General features: G+C 47.7%; 1 protein-coding gene across 9 annotated transcripts in view; it reads left to right on the forward strand.

The window, feature by feature from the left end:
- Window positions 1–14,968, forward strand: part of ULK4 (unc-51 like kinase 4) — a 571,537-nt gene that overhangs the window by 540,631 nt on the left and 15,938 nt on the right. Inside the window, exon 36 of one of the 9 annotated variants that reach the window (XR_006222024.1) lies at window positions 13,232–13,347. The exons of the other annotated variants lie outside the window; for them this stretch is intronic. The gene's annotated coding sequence lies outside the window, so the exon portion shown is untranslated. The remainder of the gene's footprint in view (window positions 1–13,231; window positions 13,348–14,968) is intronic. 9 annotated transcript variants of the gene reach the window in all.

Consider the following 14,968-nt stretch of genomic DNA (forward strand, 5'->3'; position numbering starts at 1 on the left):
GCCAGGTGACTGTAAAATCTAATCAAAAATTCAGAGGCTAGAGTCACCCTTGGGGATATTTCAGCATTTATTTCAGTCATTTTCGCGCACTGGGCCTTCTCCCTCTAATACCTGAAACTATAAACTCAGTAAGTAATAGCCATGATTTTGAAATGGTCGCTGCCCTCAGATGATGGCACGATATTCCAGAATTAGAAACATTTTAAGGCCGTGGTATATAATTGCCACAACAACAGCAATACTAAGACAACTTAAGAAGGTTAACTAAAAAAAAAATTAATGTATGGGAGATACAGCTATAATAGAAAAAGCTGGAAAGCCTCAGGAGTTGCCCACCTGCTTCAGATGTTCCCCCAGCAGCACTCTCAGACACGGAGCCCCCTCCACACCCAGTGTGCTTGGTGCTATGGACCCTGACGGTCAGATGGGAGTGGCTGCCTTGCTGTGAATGGAAACCAGAGGGACCCGAAGGTTCGCCATCTTTGACCATCACCTTTCAAGACTAGGCTGGAAACTGGCCATTCAGATTACTTCCAGGAGGGTTTCTTGTCTGAGTAAACAGCCAGCGGGCATGTCCATGAGTGGGTTTGGCAGCTCTTTGGCTGCTTATACTTTGGGGGCATAATAAGGTCCCTTGGAGCATTGGTAGGAGCATGGGGTAGTTACTCTCTTATGTCACCAGTAAATTACAAAAACTCTGAGTCCGACTGGTTTAAGCAGAGAGTAAGCATGTTACACCTTCTAGAAGGGAGTCAGAGATACAGGAGGGCCCAAGGCTCTCCCTGCCCCTCACTCTCGAATTGCCCTCCTTGTCACATGAGCTGCTTGGTTGGACTGTAGCAGGCCACTGGTGGCAGTTCGAGATATCACACCAAGACAGGCCCTCCAGAGCTTCTCTGGGCTCTGCCGAGGTCTTGGAGAAGGGACCTTCCAAAGAAGCTCCCCACAGACTTTCTCTAAAGTCTCCTTGACCAGCTTAGGGTCAGTGCCTCGGCTGGGATGAGCTCAGGCTGGTTGGACACAACCTCTGGGGCTCGGGTGGGTCCAGCTTCCCTAGGCAAGCCATGCGGAGAAGTGCATACCTGGGATTCAGTTAAGAAGCAAAAAGTGGGAGATGGAAGGTTTATGGCCACGGAGATTTCATGTTCTGTTTGTGAAATTATTGAAGTTTGGTTTTCCCGCAAAACTTACATACGAAGGATAGATAGAAGCAAACTGAATCTTGGGATAATTCTCCTCATCAAAGAAATCACTGTTTCCCTTTGGGTCTGCTCACACACACCTTAGACTTAAGAGATCTGGAAGCAACTGTGAAGACATTTAACCCAGTCACCTTGTATTTACACACAGCCTCATGGGATCAGTTCCAAAAGAAGTTTCAACTCTGGTTTAAGAAAACCAGCTATGTAGACCCTGTCTTCAAATGTGCATCCCTGGCCAATAATAAGATTCACCAGGCTACACCTTATGAACAGACGTAACTTCAGACTCAGTGCAGTACTTTCCAGAATGACTCTAGTTCCTGTATTTGGACTCTGGCGAATGTTGTCATCCTAGGCGGGTTTGAGGCTCTTCCCTCAATTTTGTCCAGAGAAGAGTGATGCTTCCACAGGCCCGAATCTCTAGTTAGACAGCATTTGAAGAGTGCTCAAACCCCCCGGAGAGTTTCCGTGTCTCAGGGGTGAAAGGAGAAGCTAAAATGTGCCCTCCGTCCGTCCCAGCTCTGTGTCCTGTCCTCTGCAGAGCGAAATTACACAACCAGATTTCACCCCACAGGGCCCCCGTTTGATCTGACTTTGCTTTTGAAATTTGGACCAAGAAAAATCAATCTAAAGATAAGCATCCTATTCCACTCACAGCCGAAACGCCTATCCCAAGGGCAGAAAGAGGAAGCTGCCTTGTTTTTCTCCTCACATCATTTCAGTTCTTGAGCCAGCAGGAAACCGTATCCCACTCTCTGCTGCTCGGTCCTCTTGTCCTTCCTTCCACTGAGTTAAACGGGAGCAACTTTCTCTCCTCCTGCTTGTTAGAAGAAACACCTCCGTCCCTGGCCCTTTTTGCTCAGCCTTCCTCGACCTCCAGCCTCCTTTGCTCGGCGGCCTGCCTCACCTTGGCTCTTGTGCACCCTCTGCATGGCCCCAAGATTCAGTCCCCACCCTGACCTTGCCATTGATCATGGAGACTTTGACCGGGTCTGCCTTGAGCTCTTAGAATTGCACCAGGCCCTCTGATGTGCCCGGGGCGCCAGCAGGGAGCTCTCATGGCTCCTGCATGGACTCTCTCCAGTCTTCGGTGAGTGGTTTGCACAAAGAGCAGTTCTAAGACAGATCTGCAGTGTCCTACCATGGAGAAAGACACAGACTGGGCCTCGGGGCCCTGGAGAAGCCCAGCTGGGGAGATGGTGGGTGTGCCTGGGGAGCAAGGAGGTCTCTGCCTCCGGGATAACTGTCACTCCCAGGGGGAAGGTTTTGTACAGAGACTGAAGGCAAGAGGCAGGGAGGGATGGAGCGGAGAGAGAAGGCCCTGGGTGTGAGAAGGCCCGAGCATGGAAGAGAAAGGAGGCGTTCTGCAGTTTTGGCGGGAAGCCTGGCCCAAATCTGTACTCCTGTGCCACTCCTGAGCATACACGTGGAACCGTCTTTCTTTGCCCAGCCCTAGCTCCCTTCCCTCCTAGGCAGGGCTATGGCCACAGCCTGAGGTATTGCCTGGGCCCTGGAGAAGATTCTCTCCTTCCCTCTCCCATGTGCCCTGCCTCCTCCTCCTGAAGGTCTGGACAGGCCTCGGGATTGCACCCAGGTGGACCCTCTAACACTTGTCACAGCCTCAGCCTTCCAGCTGCCCTTACTCCCTTGTCTGCTTTCCCACACGGCTTCTGGCAGCTTCATAGCCTCTGAGCTTTGGGTTGGGCAGATCCAAAAATGCAGCCTTGGGTGACCACCAGAATAACTACGTGCCAAATCCAGGCTCTGGAACTTGACTCTGTGGCTCAAGAAAGGAGCCTGGGTCTCACTCCCCATGCCCCCCCCCCACCAACCCCTGGAAAAACAGAGATAAAAATAATGCCCACCTCAGAGGCTTATTACAAGGATTCAAGAGCATGATACATGAAAGACCTTCACAGACCGTCATTCACCAATCTATTGTCTTTAAAAAATTTTTTTTAATGTATATACATTTTTGAGAGAGAGAGAGAGAGGCAGAGAGAAAGGGAGATACAGAAACCAAAGCAGACTCCAGGCTCTGAGCTGTCGGCACAGAGCCCGATGTGGGTCCCCAACTCAAGAAACGTGAGATCATGACCTGAGCCGAAGTCGGACACTTAACCGACAGAGCCACGCAGGCGCCCCCAATCTATTGTCTTTTTAATGGAAATTAGTATATTATCAATCTCTGAAGATACGGAGCCTCTCGTTCAGCATGCCACAGCAGCACACGCACCAGAACGAGGTTCCAGAAAGGACCTTCTTTCCCTCGATATTGACAAAATGAGTGCAGCTCTAAAGCAATGGCCGGTTCAAATTTCAGTCAATAAAGGAATATAGAGGGAAAAAGCTCTGCCCCAACCCCTTTCTCTAGCCACCAGATTCTCTTCTCAGGAGGCGTCCAGCTCTATCATTTTCTGTGTATCCGTCCACGGGTGCCTTGTGCATATACAAGAAAGGGTTCGACGGCCACTCTCTCCCTCCCCCTTTACACAAATGGCAGCTTCCTTCCTTCCTTCCTTCCTTCCTTCCTTCCTTCCTTCCTTCCTTCCTTCCTTCCTTCCTTCCTTCCTGTTTTATTTCTTTTGAGAGAGGGAGAGCACAAGCAGGGGAAGGGCAGAGAAAGAGGGAGAATCCCAAGCAGGCTCAGCACTGTCAGTGCCGACCCCGAGGTGGGGCTCAAACTCACAAACCATGAGATTGTGACCTGAGCCGAAATGAAGAGTCGGGTGCTTAACCCGCTGAGCCACCCAGGCGCCCTACTACAGACTGCAGCTTTCACACTCCCTCCTTGGTGGTTTCGTCTTTGCCAATCAGGAGGTGGAAATGATATTTTGCTGTGTCTGTCATTTGTGTTTTACTTACTGTAAGTGGGATTAAGTGCAATTTCCTGGCCACAAACCACGTGAGTTTCTTTTCTTGTGAGCTCGATTTTCCTGCTTTGCCCTTTAGGGTTTTTTGTTGTTGTTGTTCAGTTGATCTTATACTTACTGGTTTGTAGCTCTTTACTAGGGAAGCGAGCCCTCTGTGATCCTTGTTACAGCTCTTTTCCCAGCATATGGTTTACCTCTTGATTCCACTTGAATTGGTTTCCATGCAGACTGTGATCTTCTGCAGTCACACTTCTGTCATGTACCATGGAAAGAATGAATGAAGATCAGGAGGGCTGATCAGCTCTGAGGGCTGCCTCTCAGTGAGTCTGTCTTGAGCCTTTATTCTTTTCCTGTCACCTGTTGTTATCCTCTGACCTCCCATCTCAGCCGAGGGTCCAAGGGCTGGGGCTTTGACTGGGGTGGTCCAAAGAAGCAAGGGACAGTCCAAAACGTTGAGTCTTGGGGCAAATTAAGGACACAGATTAGATCTCAAATGAAGGGCCTGCCCTGGAGAGCAGCCTGGAGGGTCTGGGTGACCAGAACAGGAATCCTCAGAGCTCTGGGAAAGGAGTCTTTTGTTAAGTTGCAGTTGGGTTAAGGATGCCAAGCCTGTTCTACACATCCTGTCGTCTGGCAACTACAGGGAAATGAGAGAATTAGCCTAGTCAATGAATTGAACCCACACATTTTGAGGTCAGCCACTAGACAGGTGTCTGTCATTCATGGACACACCTCCTCCAGCTCATTTTCTCCCCTAGGACAATAAGCCAGGCCCTTGTAGATCAACAGTAGTCCCATCCGGTACATATTGTGTCATTGTGGAATCCTAGAATTAGGCTGGGAAAGGAACTGGTTCTCAGTCCCTTCTGCATCGACGTCCCCTCCGTAAAACACTATGGCAAAACCCATGTGCGGTGAGGACAGTTCACGGCCACCTGCTCTGCGTGGGAGGCCGGTGGCAGCAGCAGCTGGGTCAGTCTTGATCAGAGAGCCTCATTTCCTGGATACGTGCCATCACCCTAGCCCCTGGCCCCTGGCCCCTGGCCCCTGTGGATGGTTGGAAAGGTTCTGGGCAAGTTCACCAGCAGCTGGGTTGTTCCCTCATGAGTATTCAGACATCCCGTGGATGCACCAGCTTGTCTGGACTGGTAGCTGAGAGGTTTGCTCTGAATGCCGTTACTGATTTTTCCCCACCCTTTATCATCTCTCCACCCTTTGGCCATTCTCTGGAAGTTGGATTCTGATCTTTCTTTGAAAAGAATATTTCTCAAAAGAAATGTTTTCTCCCTCTGCTAGACACTCCTGGAGCAAGGGGATGAACAAGAGGCTTTGATCTTGAAGGCATTCTTTTTAAGTTTGATCTTTTGATCTAATGTTTTGTTTCTGTGCACTTAATGGTTTGCTTCAAGATCACCTAAATATCAGGTCAAATAAGACAAATACTTTCAAAAGCAAAACCCATACCGATGCTTTATTGTAACCCCTAACAAAGTGCTGTTAAATTGTCCTTTGCAACCAGCACGTTGATTCTAACTGGGCAGGGAGTGAAGAGGAGAACTTCCCAGGTCTCCTCTGTGACAGGGAATCACCAGCCTCATGATCTTCAAAGCCCAAATAGCAAATACGTATCAGTAGCTCTGCTCTGTCTCATCACTGGCCTACTATTCTTTATAGGAAGTAATAGATGAGTTGGATCTTCGGGGACGTTCACTAAGACCACAGGCCTTACGGTGATTGATTGTCTGTGTCTTTTTCACGAGGGCTGTGGGACAACCCGGCTCACTCTGCTTTGGCCCCGTTGGACTATGGACCGCTTAGCCTGTGGGTGGTACAGGGCACAGGCATCTCTGGTGTTCTCATACACCTATCAGTGCATCGGGCACCGCATCCGGGTTGCCAGAGTTGGGTAGCTATGATGGTGGCATCGTTTCCCCTCACCCTTTGCCTTCCCTGCCACCACGTAGATAGAAATCCTAGGCACATGAGGCTGTGAGATACACGATGCAGAGAAACGCCAGCGGACTGGAGCACAGCGCCTTAGGACGCAATGGATGGCCCTGCCTGTTGAGGTTTCGGGAACCTACCATGAATCAAGCCTGGCAGAATTTGTCTTCTGGCTCAATACAGTTATAGGCATGTTTCTTTGCCAAGGCCTATAACGAATTGGGCTATATCGGTGCCCAGATATTCTTACAAATAAGAACTTGAGATTCTGTGGTTGCCACCCATCTTTAAATCCATGAGTCAGTACCTAGGCCTTTTATTCTTCTTAATACAATTAATCTCTGCTTTCTAAGGAAAAATACCACCACTGTGACTAAATATCAGTGTATCGTTGGCTATCTGTGTGGCTGTACAATCTTAAAGTATACTGCAGACTCATGCGTGTGCACAAAAAGGGAAAAGCTAGAAACATCCCAGGTACCCAAGAATAGAGAAAAGGTTGGATAAACTTTGAACATGAAAGCATTACACTTAATACATGAGAACTTCACTTCAGGGCAAAACGGAGTAAGAGGGCACAGATTTACCCTCCAACCTGAAACAAAAATAACAACCAAACAAGAAAATATTAAAATAATTTTATAAATATATATTATTTATTTATAAAACAAAGGTTTTTAAGACACTGGCCATCAAGCAGTGAAAAATAGTGGTCCCTGAGAGATAGTTCACAGGGAGATGAATCTCATGGTTGCCCCAGCTTGAGAGTTTGCAGGCTACGGCCTATGGAAGGGGCAGTGAGGTGGAGCCCAGAAGATCACCCCAGTTGAGATGGAGCTGAGTCCAGAGAGACCAAGGCAGCTGGAGTTCTCAGGACACAGCCTCAGAGAGGAGAGGTCAGGTGTGCATGCAGAGGAACCTCAGACACCCACAGCTGGTTCCCCTTGAATACTCCACAGAGTACTGATCAATACCTGTGAGGCCAGGGAAAGATCTATCCAAAGGGATTAAAGGGAACAGAGCCTGGTGCTCATAAAGAGCCAGGAATAGTGTTCCCACCAGCCTAACTGGAAAATTTCATAATTCACGAGGCATAGGGTAGAATACACAGAAAGGTCTTGCTTGCCTCAGTAGCAGGGGACAGTTAGCCCCAAATTGAGCAGGGCTCCAGACCCTCCTAACACATCAAAAAGGAAAGACCCAAAATCATAAAAATGTTTCTGGTAATTCAACTGCATCCCGAAACAAAAACCAAGAATGTTTATGAGGATACAAAAATATCAAGCATCAGGGAAAATTGCATCATATCTGGCGTCAAAGATTACAAGGTATACAAAGAAGCAGAAAAACACAATCCATCAAAACAAATCCGGAACTGACACAGATGTTAGAATTAGCAGATAAGGACGTTAAAAGTTATTATAACCATATTCCATACACTTAAAACCTTTAGCAGAGACATGAATATATATCTTTTAAGAAGACCTAAATAGAGCTCTTAGAGATGAAATACACATGGAAAGAAATCTACAGTGGATCAGACCTTGCAGAAGAAAAACGAAGCTTGAATACATAATTATGGGCACTATCCAAAATGGGACACAGAATAATAAAAAGATAAAGAGCATCAAGGAACTTTTGGATAACTTCAAGTAGCTTAACATATATGTCATTAGAGATCCTGGAAGAGAGGAGGCCAGCAAACATATTTGAAGAAACAGTAGTTGGAATTTTTCTAAATTTGGTGAAAGTTATAAACCCACAGATCCAATATGTTCCGTGAACCCCAAACACAAGAAACGTGAAAACGAAAGGCACATTACAGTCAAATTGCTCAAAACCAGTGATAAAGAGAAAAGTCCTCAGGTAGCCAGGGGAAAAAGAAACATTACATACGGAGGAACAAAAATGAAGATGACAGCCCATTTCTCTTTAGAAACGATGCAAGAGAGGAGACAGTGAAACGACACCTTTGAAGTAGTGAATGGAAACATTGTCAGCTTCAAATTCTATATCCAGCAAAAGTATCTTTCAAAACTGAAGACAAAAAAAAAAAAGACATGTTCTTATATGTGGAAGTAGAAAGAATTCATTAACAGCAGACCCACACTACAAGAAGCCCTTCAGTTGGAAGGAAGAGGACACTAGATTGAAAGCTGTATCAACACAAAGAAATGAAGGTCATCAGAAGTGGCAATGACATTCCCATCAGCAGCGTATGAAAGTTCACGATAGTTCCATTTGTAATACCCCAAAGCTGGAGACAGCCCAAATGCCAATCAGTAAGTGATCAGATTAACAAACTGGTATGTCCATCTGTACAATGGAGTACTTCTCAGCTATAACAAGGAATGAATTCTTGATACATTCGACAGCATGGATGAGTCTCAACATAATTGTATCGAGTGAAAGTAGCTAGCCAGAGACTATATACTGTCTGATTCCACCTACATAAAATTTTATGAAATGCAAAATAGTGACAGAAGGCAGATCAGTGGTTGCCTGGAAATGGAGGTGGGAGCAGAGAGAAGAAGGGAGAGATTACAAATAGGTGTCAGGAGACTTTGGGGATGGTGAATATGTTCACCATCTGGATTATAGTGTTGGTTTCATGGATGTGTACAATTGTACGCATACGTACCATTTAGCAGATTGTATAACTTATGTTTGTGTCCTTTATCACGTCAATGAAACCTTGATAAAACTGTTAAAAATTAATACATGAAGACATAATGAAAGTGAGAAGGAAATAGAAAAAGGACATAGAAAAACGTAAAAGACCTAATTTTAGAAGCCCTGTATCAACTAGCTAAAAACTACATGACACAGATGGTTAAAAAGAAATAATTTAGGAAGATGTCATGTTTAGAAAAAGAAGAGTTACTGTAGTAATCTTTGCCACTTGTCCTAATACAAAAAAGTGAATAGAAGACAAAAATGCACTTTTTCTCAGGTTTTGTCATTTTATGGATTTGAATTTCATTGTCTCTATTTGAGCTTTTTAATAGCTTCCTTAGGAATGTACCCTTTCTGTGCCCCGGTCTCTTCATATGTGAAATGGGAACATTAACAACGTTTAACTCTTAGGAGCTCAGATGAGCTAATTCCTCTCTAAGTGCTTCAAACAGTACCTGGCACACGGCATTCGGTACATGTTAGCAGGACCAGCTGCTAATATAAGGCTGCCTCACAACTACCTTGGATCCAAGAATGAAAGGCAGAGGTTGAACTTTGGAGTCGTATTGAGTCCACCTCAACTCCATACACTCAGAGAAAAAACAACAAAAGCTAAAAACAAAACAAACAGAAAAAACCAGATCTAGAGGAAGGGAAAGGGACTTAAGATCTTTGTTTGCGCTTCCTAACTCTGAGACGGAGACCCTACAGCAGTGCAGAGCAAATCTTTGAGTCTTCCTGGGCAGACGGATATGCACATGGAACCTGTTACAAGGTCATGGCCCCTCAGCTGGGTGGAGTGAGTACTTTCCCTGGATGTCTAGGCCTGGCCCTCAGACCCTTTCTTGGTTAGGCATCTGTATCCTCCCCTGTCTGACTGTGTTCATCCATACCTCTTATCTCTGAACTCTGGGCCCCCTATTCGAGCAGGTAGTTTTTATTGTATATTATGGATCATTTTTTTCTCTGAGTGATGATCCTCTTGTTCTCCACCTTGGACTAACAGCCTTGTCTGCCATTGTCCTGGGATGTTTACGTGATGTGTCTATGTGTGTTTGTTCTAATATATACATTCTATCTTAAACAGAAAACAGTCTGTAATTTTCACACATAACAGTTCATAGTAATAAATAGTATTTTCATTGTACCTTCAAACTAAAGGTTGAGTCATCAAAAAGTATGGAGGGTGGGAAAAAAAGTGAGCTGCCAGAGTCAAGGACTTTTCCCCAGTACCCTTGCAACTGCGGTTATGTTCAAATACTTTATTGTACACTTCTCTTTTATTAAGTAATTTAATTTTATAGGAACCTGTAAAATGAAATGTATTATCATTTGAGTAACTTTAAGAGACATGGAGATTATACTATTTAAAGGAACCCCATGAAGGTCCATTAAGTAGATAATCTGCATAAGAATTTGTTTTTCATAAAGTTGCGTTTCATTAAAATAGTGCCAGAATTCCTATGATCTCAACTCAACGTTTCGTTATCATGAACCAAGGCATCGCATCAAGGTAGCAACTGAATCATGGTGCCTTTTTGTCATGGGGTGAAATGGATTGAAGCCTCCTAATGTCTGTAATTAAGGGAGCTTTCAGATCACGTTACATTCTCCAGAAGCTACCTCATCCATATGCTGAAAGACCATTTGACCATCAATTCCTAGAACTCATTTATCTATCCTAGGCCCGATGTCTGTTTCTAGGATTTTGTATAAAAGGACATGTTGGGTAATAGGTAATATTGCAGGCTGTGGCCTTCATTCTTTTCATGGATTTGCATTGAAATTATTAGTGAAGCTAATGGAGGGGGATGAAATTACCCATTTCCAAGGAATATCTTGGAATGATGAAGGAGTAATTATATTCTAAATACAAAATAAGGATGTCGTGCTCATCCCACTTTAATTTTTTCCAGAATGCTGATCTGTTCTAAAATTCATACAGAACTAATTTCAGAGGAGTGAATAAAGCTTGCTTGAAATGTTCACTCAAGTGGCTCCTATGGGGAAAAAAGAACCAGCTGACAATTGAATGCCAGTTTGGTCTGGATATGCAAAGCCTTTACTTTCTGGGGCCTCCTGTGGGATGGCAGAACGTGGGAGCCTGCAAGCCTGTTCCACCAGGACACCTCAGCCTGGGGAAGCTCAGAAGGCCCCTAGATGGGTGGGATACATCCCATGATGGTCACAGACCCACATACCACAGAAGGAAGGGTATTGCGTATCGAACAAAAGCTAGTCCAAGGCAGCCTCCCATAGGAGAAAACAAAACAGGACAGGGGAGCTAGCCTTCTAAACTTCCTCAGACGTCCTAGTATTGCACGAGAAGGTGACCCAACCTGCCTGAGCAAGGATCTGGTGTCGAACCCAGGGATTGTCAACCTCAGCGCTATTGACATTGGAGTCATAATTCTTTATCGTGGGGCTGTCCTGGGCATGTAGGACGTGTAGTAGCATCCCTGGCCTCTACCCACTAGATGCCAGAAGCCAGTAGCACCTCCAGGAATCCCCAGTTGTGACAACCAAAACCGTCTCCAGACACGGCCAAATGTCCTCTGGGGAACAAACCACCCCCATTTGAGAAGCACCAATATGGGGCAAGAGGCTGTCACGAAGCCGGCAGATCAAGCCCCCTCACACCTTGAGGCCTGTTTGGCAGGCCATCTGGATCTCACAGACATCACAGCTCACGCTCCTCCCGACTTGGAGCGTGGCGCTTGATGACCGAGCCCAGATGTTCTCAGTCGAGAAGACCTTGGTTGGCCACTTTGGCTCTTGAGGTGGCAGTTTCCTCCTCTGGGAAACGAGAACAGCAACAGGACCCCGCTCACTCAGAGGTCGGTTGGGGTAATGCACACGAAAGAATATTCACTACAGGTGTTGTCAGGTTAAGACCTAAAATCCTGCGGAAGTTACAGTGTATGTAGGATTTCCCCCTCTTTGCCATCCACTGGGTTCCTCATTTCAGGATAAGCGAGTGTATCTAAGGAAAGTGTTTTAAAGCCTTAAAACGCCCCCTCCCAGCACATTTACTCATACACACACACACACACACACACACACACACACACAGCCACCTTCTCTACCTAAAAGATGTCAGGCAGCCCTACCATCCCGTTAGCACTGGCTTGGTTCTGTGTCAGTCCCGAGCAGAGTGTTTTTTGGTTTTGAGGGACTAAGGGATTATTAAGAGGAAGCTGTTTGAGGGAAGGTACAGTGGCGACACTTCCGTTAGAAGGAGGAGTAGGAGAGCTCCTTGTCCCGGCCCGGGAAATCCTTTTCTCCATCCATTTTCCTGCCTCTGTTCAGTGAAAACCTTCTGCGGATACTTTGGCATTTGAGCTGGGGCTCCTAAAGTTCGTGGAAGTCCTGTCTGTGCCACCTCATCTGAAAGCCCTAAAAAGCTTTTCCTCTTGGATAATGTTCTTAGGCTTCCAAGAGGCTTGCCCTTGTACTGGGAGCCGTTGAGGACAGGGTGAAGAAAATGGCCTAGCCTGTTTGTGGCCAAACCACCTATTTCTGGGAACTTCCCCCATGGTGCCTGGCCTGGGTTCAGAGGGGGTGTCCCTGTGGGTCTCACAGCTCTGGGACCTCGGCTCTGCAAGGCCCTCTTGGTGTCCCGTTCTGGCCTACAAAGATGTATGAGCAGCCAACCTGATGCTTTTCTAGAGACTCTGAGCCACCCATTAGAGGCTGACTTAAACCAAAGCTCTGGCTTCCCTATTAAAGTGCCCCCAGTGGCCCAGAAGGAGGCCGTGAGTGATTGCCACATGGTGGCCCCAATTCCCTTGATTCCAGCCCCTGTCTAGTCACCAACACCAGCCCCCTCCCCGGCCCCGGCCCCACGAAGTACCCACGAAGAATGAGGGGTAGAGGCTTGTGGAGGTGGGTCAACTCAGCCCATCAAAGCCTTTTGCAGAGGAAGATCCAGGCTCTTTGACGTTGTCCTCAAAGCCTCTGAGACTTTGCTTCAGTTAATTCTATCCCACGGCCAGTTTGACCCTGGTCCAGGAAGTTGTTTCCTGTAGATCCCAATTCTGCTTAGTGCTGTGTGGGTCACCAGGTTTGCCCCGGAGCAGAGCAGGCCTCTCGTGGGAGTTTTCCAAGCCCACCCACCCCCACCACACACCACGCTCCTTGTCACCACCTAGCTGGGCGTGATGGATGCTTCAGGGTCAGCTGACAGCCGACCTGCGTCTGAGGTGGGATCCAAAGACTTTACAGCTCCCCTCCCTGCTTCTGGAGGCAGCTTTTCTCAAGGCCTCACAAAGAATGTCCTCGTGCTGTGGTCTGCCTGAGGGAGGGAGGATGAGACGCTCACAGGGGCTACTCATTTTCTCAAAATGGTCATTATTAAAATGCTCCCAAATGGAGTCTTTCAGCATTTGATTAAGTCCCTCAACAAAAACAACAGCCACCATGGGAATTTTCAGCCGTCTGGCCTGAATTTTGACTAAAAGGTGCCTGACGGCTTTAATCATGTAAACCACATGTGCTCTAATTTTTCTTTCCATTTCATTTTCTTCCAAATTTTAGCAATCTGAGGAAATCTCAGCCAGCCCCGATGTTCCCTTAGAGAGTCCCGGAAGTACAAGGTGAAGTTTGGAGGACAGTGCAAGGCAGGAAAAGAAATGAGTGGACCCTTGGCTCAGGTATCCCCATCAGCTCTGCCTGCCCGTGTCCAGCCTCCTTCTGACACATGTGGAAGACGCTGCTGAGGTGATAGCGAGCCTCGTGGAAGCCACCTGCCTCTGAACCCCAGGAAAGCATGCAGGCCACCCCCTGCATCCACGCTGTTGGTGGCTGTGGTGCCTGTGGCTGCGGGTCTGCCCACCAGCCCTAAAGTGGCCCCTCACCTGCCTTCCTGACTGGAGGCCCAGGGCCCAGCCCAGACTGGAGGATTCTGGGGTGCTGGCTCGGCCTGCAGGCCTGGCCAGGGCCACCTGAACCTCGCATGTCCCTCTTCCCTGAGGCCCTCTATCCAGACTTACAGATCCCAACCTGATGCCTTTGAAGTCCATCGTCATGTTTCCCTGAGGGTCTGTGGGGGCAGGTTGATAGGCCCCACCCCCACGTTGCCTCCCCCTTGTACTTGCAAATTCAGTGGCTTCACGACAGCTAAGGTGCTTCTGCTCGTGGAGCATGTTGTCATAAGCAGAATTCGTGGCGGCCGTAAGCAACTGACTTTTCCCTCCCATCATGACATGTATCGCAGGGGTCTGTCGAAGACTTTGTTCGCTTAGCTAACAGTTTCGTCACCCGGAAACAAAATGCTCATCTAATAAGTCTGTTTAAAAAAATTACTAGTAATTGTGGATGAGTTTATCTCCCCTCCACTCACAATTCCTGTGTGATCATGTCAGTTCCAAATGTATGGTACGTCCACCTCTTCCGGATAGAAATCTCAAGGGTTCCGTTTCCACGTCACGAAGTCTAGGATGCAGACTTTTCTCGCGTTCCCTCCAAAGGGACTGTGTAGACGCTTGGCCCACCGTAAAGGGTTGACTCGTTTGGCACATTCATCCCCCTGGTCACCTGCTGTCTCACGCCTCCGTCTCTGCCACGGAGGACTAAGGTCCAGGCAGCGTCTCGTCTTTGCTTAACCGAAGGCTCAGTGGGAGGGAAGGTCAGGAGGGATCAAGTCAGCGTGCTTGGGGATCCCGGGCCGGCAGGCGAGCTCTTGGATACGGTGCCCCGGTCCCCGTCACCACCACCTGGACCCTTTTTGCAGTCCCTCCCAGCTGGCTCCCTGCTTCTTCAGGCCACCGGGCGCCACGGCGTCGTCCCCACCTCGGGACCGTGGCTGCTGTCCTTGCCCCTCTGCAGAATGCGGGTCCCCGGGCTGTTCTCATGGCTGGCACGCTCATCATTGCGCCCACCGGGGGACTGTCCCGGCCACCCAGCCGCACACCGTTTCCCCTCTCCTCCTGTGCTACTTTCCCCGACTGCTATCGCAAAGTACACGTTTACTTTCTCGTTGTGTTTCTCACAGCCACAGCTCTGCACTCACACCCCTGCACACGCTGTATTCCCTGAGTCCAAACAGAGTCTGGCACATAGTAGGTGCTCAGTACACCCTTTCATCTCGAGCATAAAGAAAGGGTTTGTAGGACCCTTTACGATCGCCAAAAGGGCTTTTCGCGTGCCCTCCGTGTACTGTTGTGGCTTCTTTTCTGCCCACCTGTCACTAAACTGAGGGCCTTGGGAGCAAGGGTTAGGTGTGTAATTTTCTTATCACACTGGAGGCTTCAGGCTTAGAAGGTACCCATACCC

Source organism: Panthera tigris, chromosome C2 (assembly GCF_018350195.1).
Source record: "Panthera tigris isolate Pti1 chromosome C2, P.tigris_Pti1_mat1.1, whole genome shotgun sequence".
NCBI classification, from domain to species: Eukaryota; Metazoa; Chordata; class Mammalia; order Carnivora; family Felidae; genus Panthera; species Panthera tigris.